At 39.2% G+C, this 13931-nt stretch overlaps 1 protein-coding gene across 4 annotated transcripts in view; it reads left to right on the top strand.

Moving 5' to 3' along the window:
- Nucleotides 1-13931, top strand: part of plppr5b (phospholipid phosphatase related 5b) — a 131548-nt gene that overhangs the window by 53320 nt on the left and 64297 nt on the right. The gene's annotated exons all lie outside the window — the stretch shown is intronic.

Here is a 13931-nt window from a genome sequence, read left to right as displayed (position 1 = left end):
AGATAGTTAAGGGACTAAACAAGCAGCACATTGTCACTGTGGCCCTGTCAGCTCATGTTATAGCCGATGAGAAAGTGGGACAAATGGCCTGTGGCTGTCACAGTGCTGCTCAGGCTTTCTGGAAATTAAGTGGCCCTTCAGCCACTTCTTGCCATTTTCAGTGATATTACAGGCAATATGCTGTGATTTGTAAAGCACATGACCAACGGTAGTGAATTCCCAATACTAATGCAAAATCCTCCAAAAAGTGACCATATAATGACAATAGTGCATGTTCCATGTTGTAAAGTACTGCATACTACAGACTCATGTAGTATGTGTAGCATCTGCCTCTACTTACTAAGTTTTGGAGAATTTAAAAATATGGATTTTGAGGATTTATTCAGAGATAAACATTTACCCTAGTAATACCTGTCTGACTACTGGAAGGAACCAGATCCATCTAGAACTTTATACTCACAAATGCAACATGAGTTTACGCTGGTTCTCCTGGTTCTGCGGTTGCTTTTGTCAAACTTGGTGCCTTGTCGTCACACTTGCTGACTGACAGTATTTTTATTCTAACTTTATTGCACATACTGGTTTGGTCATATTGTGAACATTTTCTACTAATCAGTAACTATGTTAGTTAGAGAAAATACATTGAAAAGGATCTCCTTTCTCCTGTGTCATTTCACTCTTTCAGTACCATAAGTCACAATGATGAGGGGCACCTTAAAAGTGAATTGTAATTCACGGCAGACTGCATCTCAGGGATTCCCCACTGTTTTTGAGTGTCCCATCCAATGAGAGACCAGGACTCTGATCCAAACCAGGTTGCACTCAGGTGTGATTTACAGTGGCCTGGTGGTATTTCTTGGTCTCTTTGTCCTTTTGCTACTCTTCCAGCCAATACTTTTGCATGTAGTCCCCTCTCTTTGTTCAGAGAGTGATGATAAGGCCCAACAAGGTTGAGATCTTGGGATTTTGGAAGTGAATGCCTTGGCTTTTCTTTGTTGTGTTCTTAAATTGCTTCCTGGGCATTTTTTCAGTGAGGTAGGGTGCATTGTCCTGCTGTTCCAGTGAAGGGTGGGCGGTGCTTGGTCTGCAACAATGTTAAATTGCATGGTCGTGTCAATTTAACATCCACATGAATTCCTAGCAGAACATTGCATTGTAATGACATGATTAATGAGTATGAAACCCTGTAAAATCATTTGGTAGTCATGGCAACAGATATGTATGTACATCACCATTGGGGATTAGAGCTCCTCTCTGAAAGCGAAAAGCAGCAAAAACAGAGATGTGTTGAAATAGTGTGTTTTTTCAGTTCCTCATCAAAAAATGAGTGAAACCATAGCAACAGCACAGTAAGTTAGGTTATCCTTGGAATGAAATAGCAGTAGATGTCTGTCCCTTCTCTACCTGTTCTTAAATGTTAGTTACTGTATAATAAGTGCAGCCTAATAGTGGCTCTTTGTGATATAGAGAAGATACAGTCCAGGCTCAGTAATGTGTAGTCTCCATATAAGAATGTCGACAAATTTTCAATGAATGGTTTCATTGGATGTTATCCTTTCAGTGGGCCTGGCATTTTAACATCTCCTGTTTTTTTTTTTTGGTTCATCTGTGATCACAACATAAAATGGACCTGCAGCAAAAAGCAACAACTTATTATTCAGACCAGTTGAAATACACATAATAGCACACCAATGAAACCAGTGAACTGATTCACAAAGGTCATAGATATAAAAAGCTCTTTTTATAGCTGCTGTTCTCTATTAGTAATGCTTCCTTTTGTTTGCCAAGAGCCACTTTCACAAAGAGAATTTAGACTGGTTTGTGATGTTTAAAAAGCATTTACTTTGCTCTTAGATTAGCCCAGTGTTTCTCAAATGGGGGGTGCAAGCGACTGGGAGGAAGGTGTCTGTCTACGCGAAACTAATTAGCTGAACTATTGTTTTAACGCCGGTATTTTCTTTTTTTGCAGTGCACCAACTGCACAGGGCCGTTGTGGAAGTACAGACTCCTGAGAACGGGAGAATGCAGCGGGAATGTGCAATTGGAACACTGGCGTACTTGATAATGTCATCACCTCAGCTCATTTACTCCGATTATTTTTAGTAGGGGTGTCAGACATCCGGTCAGCGGGCCGAAACCGGCCGCCAGACGGTCCATTTCGGCCCGCAGGACGACTTTACAAAGGGTAGAAATTACAAAGAAGACATTAACTGTAAATTTGTAAAAGTGTAAATTTAGAATAATTTCTAGATCTTGACAAGTTGTTTTAATCATAAAGTAAAATACTAGATTGTTCAGTTCCAGATAGCTGTGACTAAATGTTTTGTCCTCTAAAGAGGGGCCTGATGCAAAAAAACTGAGAACCACTGGATTAGCCCAATGCAAATTATGATGATACAAAACAAAAGGGAAACTTATTTCAATTTTAAAAACTTAGTCACCTTATTCTCAGGATAACCAGATGAAAACAAAGAGAGAAAAACTGTGGATAATTTGAAATATTCAATAAATATACAATCTGAATATAGTATATTATCCATATTCAGTAGTAGACATTTCTATAAAGCCAAACAAACTCTCCTGACTGGGCAGAGGCAGAAAACAGTCACTATCCAGGATGTTGTCAAGAACAACATTGTGCTGTGGGTCATCCACTTTTTTCCATAGCTCTGGGTTTCAGACTGTCTTTAGGAAAATACACTTTGAGTTAAACTCAAGACTTTGCACCACTTGTGTTGGCAGCTTGATTGTTTGATTGTCTTTCCCTTGCTATCATGTTTCAGATCCACTGTAGTTCACCTCTGCTAGGGTTTAGACTGTGTTGAGATTTTATTCTATGAGAAATACCTTGTGTGTATAGAAATACCTTTGCTGAATTTCCCCAGTAAATGTCCCTGCTACTGCTGAAACATGTTTGCTGGAGCAAACGGAGAATAGAGCAGTTTTCTGTGTGTGCTCACTTTTCATCCACATGTTTTGACAAAGGTCTGTGAAATCAACCTTCTCTTTTATGTATTAAGATGAAACAAATACAGAATTCACTTAACAAAAGGAAACTTGCCCTGTTGACTCAATTTCTGCAGATGGCATATTTTAGTTTGCCAAGAGTAATTTGCAAACCAAACAACAACCAAAAAAGCATCTTAAAATTCTGTACACACTACGCAAACAGTAGAGGCCAATACCAGCAGATCAGCATTGTTACTGGTGTTAAATCATTTTTTCATAGTCCCGTCATCTCATCACATTGATGTGATCACACTGAGGAGATCATATAGAACTGCAGATCTACACCCTGTTACTTCCTGTCAACCACATGCACCTCCTGTCCAGATGGTGTCTTTCACTGGCTCTGCTGAATCACAGGTTCAGCTGCCTCAATCTTGTATAATGAAAATCACTATCAGTCCAAATATTTACTACTCCCAGGAAGATGCCAAGTCCTGGAGAAATTATGGTACTTTGTGAAATTACTTTTTAAAACAGGTAAGTGGGTATAGAGAGGAGCTGAGGAGATAGCAGCTGATGTCAGCACTGACAGCTTTGTCAGGCTGAACTGTCAACAGACACCTGTTCAGTGGAATGTGGATCACCTCTTTCAAACCAAGAATTCTTGTAAAACCTGTGTTTTCCAGTGCTGTATGATTTGCACTACACCTTTTAACACCAGTCTGGTCACTTGTCATCCACACAGTCCTTGTTCACAGATTGCATGTGGGTCATGCTGTTGTCTGCTCTGAGGTTGGGCACTTCACTGAACTGATACGCGATGACCTTCAACTAGGTCATCGAAATGACAAAATGCAACCCATACAAAGACACATATGAAGATATATTGTATGCTCTACTGAATATAAAATACCAAGAATAGACTCAGTTTGGATTGTCAACGAAAATGAGGCATTTTGACCCAAATGCTGACTTCATGCAAATATAGCCCTGATCCAGGAGAGTAATATAAGGTGTCCCTCTCACATTGTGCTGGTGGAACCTGTCCAACTCAGTACTTGTTAAGTTTTTTACTTGGAATGAATGTTGACAGTGAAATCTGATTTTAGGATGACAAACACATCCAAAAACAGCAAAAAGAAGAGAGGTCCGAGTACCTAAAAGTCCTTTAATAACTCTTGGAGTTATTAAAGGACTCGGAGTGCCTCGGACCTCTCTTCTTTTTGCTGTTTGAATGGATTTTTTCCACTAGATCCTGAAGAGCACCCGTTATACTTATTTTTATCCGCTGATGCACTCACCTTTTGCCTGTTTTTAACATTCAAAAACAGTCAGGACAGACAGGGAGGTGGGGTTCAAATCATATAAGACATATTGGGATACATGCATCACAAGAGTAACATGATAAATGCAGTCATTGAATTTCATTACAAAAATAATCTGAATAAAAAGAACTTAACTTGCGCAGGTGAACTGCAATTTTTTATAGGCTGTAATTTATTCTTGTCTTCTTTTTTCACAGCAGAGATACAGGCAAACAAAACAACAGTAAAGCATGGGAGGGTTGGTGAGGTCAGTAACTGCAGATGTAGAAGAAATGCGTAACTCCTCCAGAGATACCTCCAGAGAGGACAAAACACAGACTAGAAGAGAGAAGGGAAACAGAGTTAATGACATGTAATGGTGGAATATAAAAGTATGGAGAGAGAAGGAGAGGAAACTGGAGAGATGCAAACTGCATCAGAAACCCCCTAGCCTAGGCCTTCAGGAGCATGTAATCATGATAAAGCGGTTTCTTCCTTCTCTCTACTGCCTCTTCACCACTGGCCACATCATCACACACAGACTGCTTAAATACATCTGTTTTGTCTTGGCACACTTTGTGGTATCATCCAGGAAAGCGTTTTTCTTTTTTGGTACCTTCACTTCAACAGAGATATTCTTTTTCACTTAATTTACATCTTTCTATCAACGAGTGCTGACTCACTTTTAATTCAGTTTTACTTATTTAGCACCAGTTCACAATATGTCACTTCATAGCACTAACATAGTAAGGTAAAGACCTAACGAATTGTTAACAGAGAAGAGTCAGCAATGGTAGGAAAGAACCAAAAAATAAACTTTAACGAGGAAAAAAAAACACGACTTGAATGTTAAATACCTCAGTTGCGATAGCAACTGCTACCTACTTATCCATATTTCACCAGCTGTGTTGCTGCAGCTGTGATGGCCTACTGAATGTCTGTATACTGGCTATACAATGCTGGTCTTTTGTTCAACTGGTTTCATTGTACTGGGACTGAGATTTTGATAAACTGTTTGAATGTTGGCAATGACCCTATAATGTCAGAGTAATACAAAGGGTTGATTCATGCTTCACTGGTGTACACCTTTGGATGTTACTGTAATAGAATACAACCCAAATGGATGTTGCAAAGTGCAGTCATTTTCCAAACTCCCTTCATTCAAATCATATCACATGTCATCTCAGGGCAAATAAGGTCTGAACTGCAGGTGTTAAAGAGAGAAGCCCAAGAGTTCCCCAGTGCAGCTCTTGATGATGGGGAAGAAAAAGAAGTGAGCAACAACAAACGATAAACAGTGAGCAGGTTGGTGAGACCAGTAACTGCAGATCAGAAACATGCTGCTGTGGAGCTGCAGATACTTGTAAAGGGATCAGAGAGTGAGAGGACAGAGACGACCAAGCACAAACTGGGAAAAAGAAGACACAAAGACGTGCAATAGTAGCATGTAAGGGCTATAAGAGTAAAGGAAGTAGAGGAAAAGTGTTTGGTGTAACATGAGAACTCCCCTGGCACTCCCCTATAGCAGCATCATCGATTTAGCAAAGCAAATTTCTGCATTTTCTCTGACATAGGACCGCCATTATATGAAAAATAAACATAAAATAACATATTGTCTTTTGGTTGCAGTGATTTGGAAGTTTTGTTTGTTGGAGAGGTCACCTGAAAAGCAGCTACAAATCATAGTTCTAGGTTACAGACCATCTGTCATTCACATATATGAAAATATATCTTTACTGCCAGCATTGTATGTTGAGATACATTAAAAAAACACACAAAATGCTTTTTTCCTTGACGTAAAAGCTACTAGAAAACTGTAGTGGAAACGTGTAGAAATGGTAAAAAACTACACTTTATGATTAAAATTGCATTAGTTAATTTAGGGGCACCACCTCAGCTTGTCTGAGGAAAATATCAATTTAAGCTAAGTATCAAAGAGACTTGGATTAAAATGAAGTTCATCAGTCTCAGTCTAAAAGTCATAAATTCTGATTTCATTGACCTCCAGTTCCCAAAACAAGGAAATACACAGTAGAACCGATGATAATTATACACAAACATTTATTAACTAATACTACAAACAAACAATAAACGACAATGACACAACAGACAGTGAATAAATGAATGAATAAATGTAGATAAACTAATGAACTGTGATCGTCACTGGAAGCAGTTGATAGCAAAAGTGATGAATTTAGAATTTGGAAAACAAATTGTAATTTGTAAATTCACCCGTTTAGCAGAATGAAAGTGATACTGGCGTAGCCTTTGTAGGAGAGAGAGGAAGGCCGCTTCAGCATGTGGAGCTGTGATGATCTGATGGATGAGATGTTCAGGAACGCAGAAGGAACTTTGTCAGCTTTGGATTGCAAAAGTGCCAAAGTAAAACACTAAGAGTCAAAGCTCATAGTTATCCAGAAAAATATTTGCGTCATTGTAGTTCTTAAGTAATTCTTAAGTCCAGTTGCATCCTTCAAAGATTCAGTTTTCGAAGCTCCTTGGTTCTAAAAGCCCATTCTTACAAGCCCAAATTACAAGACATTTTGAATTTCTAAAAAGTTCAGTGTTAAAGGTAAACTTTAACAAGGTTAAACATAAAAGTATATACATTCGGTAGTAATAAGAAAGAGAAGATATAGAAAGTAAATATTCTCTCTGTGTCTTTATGGCTGTGGTCTGTGACAGAAAGAGGAGGGGGTGTTTGGGTATCATGTGTGCATCTTCCACAAACACTTCAGATTCAGTGTGTTCTTCCATCCTGGTCCTGATCAGCCCGCTATCAGAGACTGAGTCCAGATCGTCATTCCGATGATGGTGCATTTCTGTAATGTTCTGATTTAAATTGTTCAACTCGTTCCTGTGTAGAAAGTTCTGTGTGTTAGGTTGGGAGATCTGAAGGTCAGAATGCCAACCATGCAGAAGTGTGGCTTTCCTCATCGTTGACACTTTATGACCCTTATCAGATTCTAGTGGAGGTGGGAGACATCCCGCTGTCTCCAAGAGCGCCACGAGCGGTCCTTCAGTAGTAAATATTCGATCAGCAGATGTTCCATTTAGAGGTGAATTTTGGGTTAGCTGTTTCCTGAAATGGTGTCTTACCAAATTTACAGCTTTGGGAGAGGGTCTTTGGATCTTTGAGTGTTGCTCTGGAATGTTCTGCTCCTTAGTACGCTACAAAAACATTTGCAAATTTTGTATTTTATCCTACCAAATGATGGAGATCTGGATAGCCTGGACTCTAAAAACAAAAATAACTGCAAGAAAAAAAAAAAAAAAAAACAAGATCCAGCATGTAAGACTAGTTCTTATCATAAAATAAGAATAAGAGCCTAAAAAGTAAAGGTGGTGAAGTTATCCTAACAATAGATTAGAGCTTATTGGATTAAAAAGCATTTACGATTCAGTCATTTTTGTTGACCAGCAATGCTATATGACATTAGTTAATCTGTCTCTGCACCATGAGCTCAACAGATACATTTTTTTTCTTACCTATAAACATACTTGGAATGCATAACTTTATGTTATCGCAAATATTTTGGTGATAGTCTTTTTATTTTAATCAACCTGGCATTATCCCTCTGCAACAGCCGACCTTTATAAATCACTGTGGTATTGCCTGTGTGCATGGCATTGAGTGGGTTTCAGCTTGGATCCTCAGTACCCATCGTGACCCCATCGTGACTCCATCAATGACGGCCCATGTGCTGTGTCGCATAGTATTCACTGACATTGCTTGATGCGTGTGGGTGTTCAGCCAGGTGGATACATACAGACTGGGTGAGGTCAGGTGGTTATCGGCACAAATCTTGGTAGGGGGAACCTGTAAATGATAGATTAATCCCCAGTGCACTCAGTGTGAATATGGCCAAGTGTTTGAAGCACAACTCAGGACTCAAGCAACATTTGGGCATGGGGCAAGTCCTGGAGACAATTAGCCACAGCAGTGTGTATCATGTGCTATTGTGAGCCTCTGGTCATGGCAGCTTACTGAGAACACAATGAGTTTCCAGGCCACCCCTGCAGTCCAGGCATCACTCCTTTATTACTGTCAAATAGGCACATGTGACTGTGTTCCGGTAGAGAGCTGTATGGAAATGGCCTGCTCGCAGAACTTCATACATGTGCAGCAAATATAGCGTGTATCTCTTTATTTTAAAGGCATGGTAAGTCAACTATTCCTGCAACTTGACAGGTAAAGCATGAAGCTATATTTGTCATTCGGCTGATAAATCAGTTTGTCAGTACTTTTCCTATTGTCAGTCTGAGGTGGTTTGATACAAATGATGCCGTTTAACTGATTTTGTTGCATACAGTCACATGAAACAGTAAGAACACCACATGAAAGTAGTTGAACACAACCACAGGTAACATTAGCTTGATCAATCATTTATTCCACAAAAATATCAACAGATAAGATAAGATAGACTTTATTAATCTCACAAAGGAGAAATTTAACGTTACAGGGCTCTTAGAAACAAAAAACAGAGGAATATATGTAGTGTAATATTTTCTCTGGAGCTTTGAAGCTAGGATTTTCCTCTGCATCAGAAATAACTTTTTACTTAATTGTTCCTCAGTCTCTGAAATCATCTTGCTAAAATGTCTGACCACTCTTCCATGTACTGTTCCTTCAGCTGCAAGATGTTTGAGGGTTTTCTTGGAGGTACTGCTTATTTCAAACTTCTTTCAACGTTTCAGTGGGCTTTGGCTGTTACTTTTCTTGACAAGGTCAATCTGTTACCCTCTATTTCTCTGTTTTCGAAGAAACTTCTTGTTGGATTTGGTGGAATACTTACATCTAGAGTACTCACAAAAGTTTGTTCTCCTCAGATAAAGCAAAGCTCAAAGACTGAATGTGCAATATAATCAATTTATTCAATAATCAGTATTTTTCACTTTCACTTTGATCACGGCTTTCAGTCTTTCAGGTATGGAATGTATAAGGTTCTTAAATGTGGGTGGTTAACTCCCCCCACTCCCACACAGCCCTTTGAGCTGCTTCATGGTGGTCGGTAGTGGACTGGTAAAGATGATCAGGGTTTCCCAACAGTTCTTGATTGGGTTGAGGTCAGGGGAGTTTGGTGGACATTCTTCCTTATGCAGAAAGCCAGACAGATGCTCAGAACACCATTGCCTAGTCATACAGACAGTGTGAGCAGGGCCACCATCTTACATAAATGCCAATTCTGAACATCCGTTAAACATTTCAGAACCTTATCGGGATTACAAGTAGTACATTTTCTATAATGTTGGTATTATATTGTGCCTAAACAGTGGAACCTTGAGACACAATGTGCAGCTCTGAGAGGCCTGAAGTGAACATGGTCCCCCAAACCATATTATGGACACTGAATTTCACTTGCTCTGAAGATGGAACTTTTTCAACATCATCTGTATAGATACGGTCGTTTTGGCTGTTGGTGTCAGAAATAAGTAGAGAGGGCATTCACCAGAGAAAATCCATTTCAAACAGTAATTTGGAGTCAGAGTTCTGTACTTCTTTTTGAAAGCCAGTCTCTTCTCCTTTTGCAGTTGGGTGAGTCATGGGGTACATTGCCTCTTGTAAGCTTTTAGCCTCAGTTTACGTCTTTACTTTTTTTTGGAACAGTTTATTAAACCAAGCACTGACAAGCATAACCTCTCACAGAATGATACAGAATGAATTTACATGAAAGCTTAATGATTCCTTATACTGAATCTCTACCATCATTCATATTCAATTGGCTGAATAAATGCTTTCACTGCTTAGATTTCAAATGCTCAACAACTTTTAATATTATCAATATAGCAAACCACTGTTGACTTCCTTACACTTTTCATATTTATCAAAGACTGAACGGTTTTAAGCCCATCCGTTTAAAATGAAAAAAAAATATTTTAAGGACTTGCTTTTCATATTCCAATTAAATATTTTGGTGCCTTTTTTTAATATTGAGGTGCTCTGTCAGCATGTGCTAACGTCATTGTTTTTTCTACCAGTGATGCATTATTCAGTTTAATCCTGTTGGATACCAGGCTCCCCTGTGATTGTGAGATTTCTGGATGTTCTTTTTTGTATTCAACTTACAGATATTTGGGCAGGTTTTTCTTTTATTATTGAAGATCTTCACCATTATACATTATTGTATTTCCCACTGCTTTTATATCTCTTGGTTCAAATCCTTTCTCACTGATAGGAAATTTTAGTAAGCACAGAGGATTGCTCATCCAAAAGCTATAAAATTTATTATTGTTTTCCTAAAGGTTCAATTTGTGGTCCGACACTTTATACTCTGCGCATGTTGCCACTTAGAAATGCCATCAGGAGGCTTGGTATCAGTTTCCATAGTTAGGCTGATGGCACACAGCTGTAAATTGTGTCTCCTGATGATCCAAAGTCTCCTGATCCCTGTTTTAACCGTATTTTAACGTCATGGAGGGTGGAGAACTTTTAACAGCTCAGCCAGGACACAAATGAAGGCACCACATCTGAATATTGGGCGCTTGGTGTGTGTGTCACACCGAATTTGCATAAAGTAGAAATGAAACTCTGGCCTGATGTGCCGCAACGCAACCACTATGCAGTGTGGTGCGTTTCACTTAGACAATGAATGGGATGCGAGAAATTGACGGATCCTGTGTACGTTTAGGGCTGCTCAGAATCACCTGAGCTGTCCCTTAGTTATCCTGCTATTGGTTTAGGGTTTCCCATGATCCACTGGGCTCCTCTCCTCTACTCTCTCCATACTGTCATATATCACCATTACATTCACTAACTCTGTGTTTCCTCTGAGATCCTGTGTCCGGATATCTGGAGCTGCACGTCTCTGATCTGCAGCTGCTGGCCTCACCTCCTGCTATCCTACCATTCCCACCCCAACCCCTCTTGCTGTCTCCACCCTCCTCATCCCCATTTTCATCCAACCAGTCGAGGCAGATGGCCGCCTTCCCTGAGCCTGGTCCCCCCCACTCCTATTCTAAGGTCTTTTTTGTTCTCTCCCACCGTCACTCGTAGAGAATCCAGAGGCTACTTTGGATTGTTGGTTTTTCTGTTCTCTGTTTATAACTCATAAGGCCTGTTCCTTACTATGCTAAGCACTGTGAGATGGCATATGCTGTGAATCTGCACTATATAAATAAAATTGATTTGAATTGAATTAAGTCTGACAAGTGCCAAATTGTTATTTCCAGACACTGAGGCCCTGAACATTGCAGAAATTGTAAGAAATGTTTGAAGACACAAAGAGGACAGCTTTATTATTTGATCTGAGCATTTCACTTAAAACATTAAACGGTCACAATCTGTGACACACAGTGTGACTGTTTCTCTTGAAACTGGAAAACAACACTGTTTTAAAGGACTGGGTCCTACTCATTCATCCAAGATATATGAAGATGTGCTTTGAGATTCCTGGAGCTGCTGGATGCAAATAGAGTGATCTGTCGTGGGGTTATGTTCCAGAACCCCACGACAGACGAAAGTCCGAAAGGTAGCGACCATAGTTATTTTATTACTTCTACTTATTTCAAGGCTTTATAAACCTTTCCCACACTCTTATAAACACTTCCTGTGCTTTTAAACACTTCCGAAACTCTTCAAGCTACGTAGCTTTAACAACATTGTAAATTTCCCCGCTCTGGGATTAATAAAGCTTTAGTCTGTCTGTCTGTCTGTCTAACATCTAAACGTCTATACGGGTACTCACCAGTGAATATACAGTACCACAACTTGAATGATGAAGATGATGATGAATTAGCTGTACAGCACTGATGACGATGAGATGAATGATGTTGAGTGTAGTGACACACGGGACACAGAAGAGACTGATGCGACTTTCGCTGAGCCAATCAGAGCCCACGCTACACATTGTATTTCTGTTTAATATTCTTTTAATATGTTTTTATTTTGTATATTATTTATATTGTTTTCAATTTTTAAAGCTGGTCCCCCCCAATGCTTATTTTACTGTAAAAATAAATAAAATAGTAAATATACAAATATACCTATATTTCGCAAAATTGCGTGATATAACAAAAAATCATCCATACAAAATACAATTTAAAAATACCCAATATGGTGAGGGATGACTGTATTTCAAATATTTTCTTTCGTGAAGTGAAAATGTGCTGCAGCTGGACTGCTGTCAGGACTCTGGTTCTGGTAAAACTGGACAGTTTTAATCTCAGAGCCATTGGCATTGCAGGAAATGTACTAGTAGTTGTCATTATGTCTGACGTTGCTGGTGGCAGCAGTCAGATGGAGAACAGTAGAAGGTTTAATGTGGTTGGCAGGTTGTGGAGCTGTTGGCAGTAAAGTGCAGCAGCTGTCACAGTCTGAATTTGCAGTTGAGTTTGGTGACACAGTGATAGAATATACAAACAGATTAGCTTTTAAAGCTCAAACAGATACTAATCCTTCAGGACTGAAGGGTTCTTGCTGAAGTTCATATTGCACAAATACAGATTTTTGTAAACAGAAGTTTCAGCTGGCACTAAGCAGGAGTTCCCCCCAACACAACAGAATGCATTGAGGAACTGCTGATCTGCATGACACAGGGAGCCATCAATTTCAGTATCTACACTAAAACCAGCAGAAATATAAACAGCTGACCGACGCTCGACTGTACTCTGATCTAATCTGTCCTTCTCTTCTGTTGACTCTTCTGATGTCTGTGGCCAAATAAAACTATGACCACCTCAGTCCTGTGTTTAAATGAATAAATATATAAACGTTAGCGCTTAGCTGATGAAGAGCTCTGGTTGTTGAGTCTGTTGACTGTTAAGAGAAGCAAAAGCAGTGTGGCTAGTTGGGTCAAAGATGGATGGGTCAGTGAGGATGGAGGCCAGTGTTTGCTTCCTGTTTGCTCGCTCTTACCTTTAAAAGTTTGTTTTTGTTGTCACATTTTTCTCCTTAGGAAACAATCCCATTTGCAGCCTGCAATCGAACCATGTATTTTTCTTTGAACGAGTACTCTGTGTGCATCAAAGCCTGATTGTATTTCTCTGTACCACAGAGCTTCACAACTGTCCGTGACTAGCTAAAACACATCACTGACATGTTTTCATTACCATAAACACACCCACCGTACATTTGACCAAATTCCACATACACTAATGACTATTTAGATTGTTCTGCAACTAAAAATAGCTCACAAAAAACACACCTTGTGTATATTTTGAGTAATCTTTAATTAAACCTAAATGTAGTGACCACCTGCTTTAAAGAAAATGCAATGATGTATTTGTGAGTTATTTTTGAAGATTTTTACCCATTAACATAGTAGGTCTGAATACTTCTGACCATGTGATATTTCAGTTTTTCTTTTTTAATAAATTTGCAAACATTTCTACATTTCTGTTTTTTTTCTGTCAAGATGGGGTGCTGAGTGTACATTAATGAGAAATAAAATGAACTTTTTTGATTTTGGCAAATGCAATGACACAGAGAGTGAAAAAATTTAAAGGGGTCTGAATACTTTCTGTACCCACTGTAGATAGGATCAGGGAGTCAGAAAGTATTGAAAGATAAACAAACATCGGATTGTCAGTTTGGGTCTTCACACTAGATTTGTTTATAATTTGGAATAAAACCAGTTCTATCTTGACCATTGAGGTGGTGCATCAGGACATGGTCAGGATTTGTACGTGTGGTGGAACTTGGATTATGATGTGCATTGCTACTGTTTCAAATGCTCTGTC

The sequence above is a fragment of the Acanthochromis polyacanthus genome, chromosome 20, assembly GCF_021347895.1.
Source record: "Acanthochromis polyacanthus isolate Apoly-LR-REF ecotype Palm Island chromosome 20, KAUST_Apoly_ChrSc, whole genome shotgun sequence".
Lineage (NCBI taxonomy): Eukaryota > Metazoa > Chordata > Actinopteri > Pomacentridae > Acanthochromis > Acanthochromis polyacanthus.
The sequence above is the reverse complement of the archived record's forward strand: the minus strand, read 5'-3'. Positions and strand labels throughout refer to the sequence as shown.